The sequence below is a fragment of the Dendropsophus ebraccatus genome, unplaced genomic scaffold (genome assembly GCF_027789765.1).
Source record: "Dendropsophus ebraccatus isolate aDenEbr1 unplaced genomic scaffold, aDenEbr1.pat pat_scaffold_1755_ctg1, whole genome shotgun sequence".
Classification (NCBI taxonomy): Eukaryota; Metazoa; Chordata; class Amphibia; order Anura; family Hylidae; genus Dendropsophus; species Dendropsophus ebraccatus.
The window spans coordinates 25,001-31,714 of record NW_027209183.1 but is presented as its reverse complement, the minus strand read 5'-3'; the positions used below and the strand labels follow the sequence as shown (position 1 = coordinate 31,714).

Sequence of the window (6,714 nt, the reverse complement as noted above, 5' to 3'; positions counted from 1 at the left end):
TCAGTTTAATATCTGATACGTCCCCTATCTGGGGACCATATATTAAAATGGATTTTTAGAACAGGGAGATGGAAAAAGAGCTTGCTCTGTCCTCTCCAGGCATTGACCTGGTATTGCAGTGCCTCCAGGTTCAGTGCACCCCCTAATGAGTTTGCAAAAAACAGAGCAAAAGAATGAAGAAGGAAACAAGCCGGCTGCACCTGAAACTACTGTTTTGCAAGAAACATCCCTCGAGTGTGTTGTGCGCAGGTGGAGACCGACCCCGAAAAATTAGCCCGAGTGTGGCTACGAAAAGTTTGTTTGTCCAAGACTTGCTGGCCTCTGTTGCCATGGCAACCAACTGGCAGAGTTGTTTACAACTTGGCTGCCGGGCCAGTGCTGGTGATGTCATCGCGGGACGTGATGTCATCAAGGCTTTGCTGCTATAACACAGCTGCCAGCACAACAAGCAGCTCAGTTGCAGCCGGTCAAGCGACCGAGCAGGTAGGTGGAAAGGTAGGTGCAGTTTATTAAAACCGTTTCCTTTGGATTTGATTTCCTGGTGGCCGGCCGATGTATCCTGCTGATGCTGCCTGCCTACGGCTCCAGCTGGGAGAATTCACCCTCCATGTTCTTTGATAGATAGATTAGATACATTAGATAGAATAGATAGGATAGATAGGATAGATTAGATAGATAGATAGATAGATAGATAGATAGATAGATAGATAGATAGGTAGTAGGTAGGTAGGTAGGTACTAATAATAAGCTAGCCAGCTAGGCAGCCAGCCACAGAGACAGCCAGCCAGCTACAGAGACAGCCAGCCAAAGAGCTAGCTGCATGTCATGTATGCCAGACAGAGGACGGAGACAGAGACAGAGACGTGTATGTCTGCCATCCATCAGGTGGAAGCAGACGCAGTGTGATTGGGGGGTGGAGCTATTCAGATTTGAGAGCAGAAAGGAAGACAGAGGCAGTGCTAGGCAATAGGAGATGCAGTGTGAAAGCACGTCCGGATCCGCCATCTGAGAGGGTGGAGCGCATAATAGGGTATGTATGTCTGGCTTCGCCTTAACAAGAAGGACGTGGTGTCCGAGAAGGGGAGTTTTCGGGAAACCGTTGTGGCCATCGCTTCTCGGCCTTTTGGCTAAGATCAAGTGTAGTATCTGTTCTTATCAGTTTAATATCTGATACGTCCCCTATCTGGGGACCATATATTAAATGGATTTTAGAACAGGGAGATGGAAAAAGAGCTTGCTCTGTCCTCTCCAGGCATTGACCTGGTATTGCAGTGCCTCCAGGTTCAGTGCACCCCCTAATGAGTTTGCAAAAAACAGAGCAAAAGAATGAAGAAGGGAAACAAGCCGGCTGCACCTGAAACTACTGTTTTGCAAGAAACATCCCTCGAGTGTGTTGTGCGCAGGTGGACCGACCCCGAAAAATTAGCCCGAGTGTGGCTACGAAAAGTTTGTTTGTCCAAGACTTGCTGGCCTCTGTTGCCATGGCAACCAACTGGCAGAGTTGTTTACAACTTGGCTGCCGGGCCAGTGCTGGTGATGTCATCGCGGGACGTGATGTCATCAAGGCTTTGCTGCTATACACAGCTGCCAGCACAACAAGCAGCTCAGTTGCAGCCGGTCAAGCGACCGAGCAGGTAGGTGGAAAGGTAGGTGCAGTTTATTAAACCGTTTCCTTTGGATTTGATTTCCTGGTGGCCGGCCGATGTATCCTGCTGATGCTGCCTGCCTACGGCTCCAGCTGGGAGAATTCACCCTCCATGTTCTTTGATAGATAGATTAGATACATTAGATAGAATAGATAGGATAGATAGGATAGATTAGATAGATAGATAGATAGATAGATAGATAGATAGATAGATAGATAGATAGGTAGGTAGGTAGGTAGGTACTAATAATAAGCTAGCCAGCTAGGCAGCCAGCCACAGAGACAGCCAGCCAGCTACAGAGACAGCCAGCCAAAGAGCTAGCTGCATGTCATGTATGCCAGACAGAGACGGAGACAGAGACAGAGACGTGTATGTCTGCCATCCATCAGGTGGAAGCAGACGCAGTGTGATTGGGGGGTGGAGCTATTCAGATTTGAGAGCAGAAAGGAAGACAGAGGCAGTGCTAGGCAATAGGAGATGCAGTGTGAAAGCACGTCCGGTCCGCCATCTGAGAGGGTGGAGCGCATAATAGGGTATGTATGTCTGGCTTCGCCTTAACAAGAAGGACGTGGTGTCCGAGAAGGGGAGTTTTCGGGAAACCGTTGTGGCCATCGCTTCTCGGCCTTTTGGCTAAGATCAAGTGTAGTATCTACAGGAGATCTGGTCAGAAGGTGCCTGGGGTACCCGACCTGTTGGCCTTGGAGGATTACCTCCTTGCTGCTTTTGGCAGGCGGCTTAGTCCCCAGGCAACGGGAAGCGATCACACCTACCTGCATCCGCAGGGGAGGTGCATCGTGGGTTGTGCTGTTTTTTTTCTTGGAAGATGGATGCCACCAACGAAGATGGAACTGTGCCAGAAGAAGTCCCAGCTTACGCAAGAATTAGAAATGGGGTGCGTTTTACGTTGAAGGACCCCAGGAAGAAGGAGTTGGGCCTAGATTTTTTGGTGGAAGAGGTTTTCTTCAGATTGCTGGGTCTGGAACGGAGACAAATCTTGGCATGTTTGGAGTTCCCAAGGCGAGGGATCTACGATTTGGTATTAAGTTCGGAAGAGGATCACAGCTATCTTCTGGTAAGATGGAGAGTGTTAGGAATGATGTTATATTGAATGGTATTGACATTGCCTCTCATTTTCCGAGGAGAGAAAGACTGATAACAATAAGGATGTATAGCCCTTATGTGTTGGAGGAGGAAATTTCGGCATTTCTGATGAAGTACTGTGAAGAAGTCGCTGCTAAGGGTAAGGTCCTGAATCGTTTTGGTTTGTGGACAATGAAATGGAGATTCCTCGTGAAGTTCAAGGTATCGGAAAGCGATATATTATGTGTTCCCCCAGCAAGATTTAAGATTGGGTCTGTCAATGGCGACTTGTTTTTCTCGGGAATGGAGATTTTCTGCAGGAATTGCAAACAGTATGGTCATACGAAGGATCAATGCACAGTCTCCTATTGTTCCAAATGTCAAGGAGAAGGGCACTCCACTGAGTCATGTGATAGGAAAAAAATATGTCACCTATGTGGGAGCACAGAGCATTTATACGCATTCTGTCCTGCGAAAAAGAAAAGTGGAAGGGAGCATGAAGGTAGGCAAGAGCCCACTGGGGGCGCTGGTAGTTCCCCACAAGGGAAGAGAAGTAAAAAAGAGACGGAGCGTGCAAGTGGAGGCAAGTCCCCCCAACAGGAGGAAGAAATAGATATTTCTATTCAAAGAGTACCCAAAGCAATATCTAGAGAGGCAGAGTTAAGGAGGAGGATGGGAAGGTGCCTTACAGAAGAGGAACGGAGAGACTACCTGTTAATCTCACAGGAATGTTGGGATCAGATAGACTCTGTAGAGAGAACATTTTCTTTAAACCAGTTATATAGTAAAGTGACTACGCATTGGGAGAAGCAGGGGAATAGGTTTTTTGAGACCTATAAAGTGCCCCCGGATATTGCGAAAAGAATATCAGAGTCTGGGTCAAAAACAGGTATTATGCTACATGTATTGTCCTTTTTTGCTTTCAAAGGAGGAATGAGACCTTGAGGTTTTGAAGTAAGTCTATGTTTTTTTCTTTACTTACTATAGATATGTTTAAGTTTTGTCAAAATAGCTTTATGTGTTTGTTGATTTCTGAGTGAAATGACCATGATGATGAGATGGTTGGAGTATTAAAAGGGGATGTGAGGCAGGTTTTTCCTGTTCATATCGATTTAAAACCATTCTGAATGGTTTAAAAAAAAAAAAAAAAAAAAAAAAAAAAAAAAAAAAAAAAAAAATCTGTTCTTATCAGTTTAATATCTGATACGTCCCCTATCTGGGGACCATATATTAAATGGATTTTTAGAACAGGGAGATGGAAAAAGAGCTTGCTCTGTCCTCTCCAGGCATTGACCTGGTATTGCAGTGCCTCCAGGTTCAGTGCACCCCCTAATGAGTTTGCAAAAAAACAGAGCAAAAGAATGAAGAAGGAAACAAGCCGGCTGCACCTGAAACTACTGTTTTGCAAGAAACATCCCTCGAGTGTGTTGTGCGCAGGTGGACCGACCCCGAAAAATTAGCCCGAGTGTGGCTACGAAAAGTTTGTTTGTCCAAGACTTGCTGGCCTCTGTTGCCATGGCAACCAACTGGCAGAGTTGTTTACAACTTGGCTGCCGGGCCAGTGCTGGTGATGTCATCGCGGGACGTGATGTCATCAAGGCTTTGCTGCTATACACAGCTGCCAGCACAACAAGCAGCTCAGTTGCAGCCGGTCAGCGACCGAGCAGGTAGGTGGAAAGGTAGGTGCAGTTTATTAAACCGTTTCCTTTGGATTTGATTTCCTGGTGGCCGGCCGATGTATCCTGCTGATGCTGCCTGCCTACGGCTCCAGCTGGGAGAATTCACCCTCCATGTTCTTTGATAGATAGATTAGATACATTAGATAGAATAGATAGGATAGATAGGATAGATTAGATAGATAGATAGATAGATAGATAGATAGATAGATAGATAGATAGATAGGTAGGTAGGTAGGTAGGTAGGTACTAATAATAAGCTAGCCAGCTAGGCAGCCAGCCACAGAGACAGCCAGCCAGCTACAGAGACAGCCAGCCAAAGAGCTAGCTGCATGTCATGTATGCCAGACAGAGACGGAGACAGAGACAGAGACGTGTATGTCTGCCATCCATCAGGTGGAAGCAGACGCAGTGTGATTGGGGGGTGGAGCTATTCAGATTTGAGAGCAGAAAGGAAGACAGAGGCAGTGCTAGGCAATAGGAGATGCAGTGTGAAAGCACGTCCGGTCCGCCATCTGAGAGGGTGGAGCGCATAATAGGGTATGTATGTCTGGCTTCGCCTTAACAAGAAGGACGTGGTGTCCGAGAAGGGGAGTTTTCGGGAAACCGTTGTGGCCATCGCTTCTCGGCCTTTTGGCTAAGATCAAGTGTAGTATCTACAGGAGATCTGGTCAGAAGGTGCCTGGGGTACCCGACCTGTCGGCCTTGGAGGTTTACCTCCTTGCTGCTATTGGCAGGCGGCTTAGTCCCCAGGCAACGGGAAGCGATCACACCTACCTGCATCCGCAGGGGAGGTGCATCGTGGGTTGTTCTGTTCCTTGGAGTTTTTCTTGGAAGATGGATGCGACTAACGAAGATGGAACTGTGCCAGAAGAAGTTCCAGCTTACGCAAGAATTAGAAATGGAGTACGATTTACGTTGAAGGACCCCAGGAAGAAGGAGTTGGGCCTAGATTTTTTGGTGGAAGAGGTTTTCTTCAGATTGCTGGGTCTGGAACGGAGCCAAATCTTGGCGTGTTTGGAGTTCCCGAGGCGAGGGATCTACGACTTGGTATTGAGTTCGGAAGAGGATCACAGCTATCTTCTGGGTAAGATGGAGAGTGTTAGGAATGATGTTATATTAAATGGTATTGACATTGCCTCTCATTTTCCGAGGAGAGAAAGACTGATAACAATAAGGATGTATAGCCCTTATGTGTCGGAAGAGGAAATTTCGGCTTTTCTGATGAAGTACTGTGAAGAAGTCGCTGCAAAGGGTAAGGTCCTGAATCGCTTTGGTTTGTGGACAATGAAGTGGAGGTTCCTCGTAAAGTTTAAAGTATTGGCAAACGATATGTTATGTGTTCCTCCAGCAAGGTTCAAGATTGGGCCTGTTAATGGGGACTTGTTTTTCTCGGGAATGGAGAATTTTGTAGGAATTGTAAACAGTATGGTCATGTGAAGGATCACTGCACAGTCTCCTTTTGTCCCAAGTGTCAAGGAGAAGGACATTCTGCTGAGTCATGTGATCGGAAGAAAACATGCCACTTATGTGGAAGCGTAGAACATTTATACGCGGCTTGTCCGGCTAAAAAGAAAGATGCGAGAGAGAAAGAAGACAGGCTAGAAGCCACTAGGAGCACTGGTGATTCCCCGCAAGGGAAGAAAAGTAAGAAAGAGACGGAGGGTGCAAGTGGAGGTAAGTCCCCCCAACAGGAGGAGGAAATGGATATTTCTGTTCGAAGAATATCTAAAGTAAGGGAGAAGGGCCCAAGAGAAATTGGAAGCATGCCTGGAGAGGTAGAGCTGAGGAAAAAGTTGGGAAGGTCCCCTACAGAAGAGGAACGGAGAGACTATGGGCTAATCTCACAGGAATCCTGGGATCATATAGACTCTATAGATAGGAAATTTCCATTGGATAAGTTATATAACAAAGTGGCTTCGCATTGGGAGAAGCAGGGGGATAGGTTTTTCGAAACCTATAAGGTGCCCCCGGATATTGTTAAAAGTATAATAGAGTCTGGATCAAGAAACAAGGATTGTGTTACATTTATTGTCCTTCTTTGCCTTCAAAGGAGGTATGAGAGTCTGAGACTATGGAAGTGAGTTTATTTTTTTTCCTTACTTATTATAGACAGATGTGGTTTTTGTTAGTGCACGTTGTTATAGATTTATAGTTTTGCTGTTTTTTGTGTGAAATGACCATGATGATGAGTTGGTTGGAGTATTAAAGAAGGTATGAGCAGTTTTCTGTTTATATCGATTTTAACCATTCTGAATGGTTTTAAAAAAAAAAAAAAAAAAAAAAAAAAAAAAAAAAAAAAAAAAAAAAAA

At 45.8% G+C, this 6,714-nt stretch overlaps 2 non-coding genes and 4 pseudogenes across 2 annotated transcripts; all 6 read left to right on the top strand.

Moving 5' to 3' along the window:
• LOC138775556 (U2 spliceosomal RNA) lies at positions 1-144 on the top strand (annotated as a pseudogene; the record flags this gene model as incomplete).
• A 963-nt stretch (positions 145-1,107) lies between these two features.
• On the top strand, positions 1,108-1,297 carry LOC138775549 (U2 spliceosomal RNA). The gene has a single exon (XR_011360589.1). It is a non-coding gene; the product is annotated as a U2 spliceosomal RNA (small nuclear RNA).
• A 959-nt stretch (positions 1,298-2,256) lies between these two features.
• LOC138775558 (U2 spliceosomal RNA) lies at positions 2,257-2,456 on the top strand. Its single transcript, XR_011360592.1, has one exon. It is a non-coding gene; the product is annotated as a U2 spliceosomal RNA (small nuclear RNA).
• Positions 2,457-3,853: 1,397 nt separating this feature from the next.
• LOC138775554 (U2 spliceosomal RNA) lies at positions 3,854-4,057 on the top strand (annotated as a pseudogene).
• A 962-nt stretch (positions 4,058-5,019) lies between these two features.
• LOC138775559 (U2 spliceosomal RNA) lies at positions 5,020-5,124 on the top strand (annotated as a pseudogene).
• Positions 5,125-6,704: 1,580 nt separating this feature from the next.
• LOC138775555 (U2 spliceosomal RNA) overlaps positions 6,705-6,714 on the top strand; it is a 171-nt pseudogene continuing 161 nt past the window's right edge.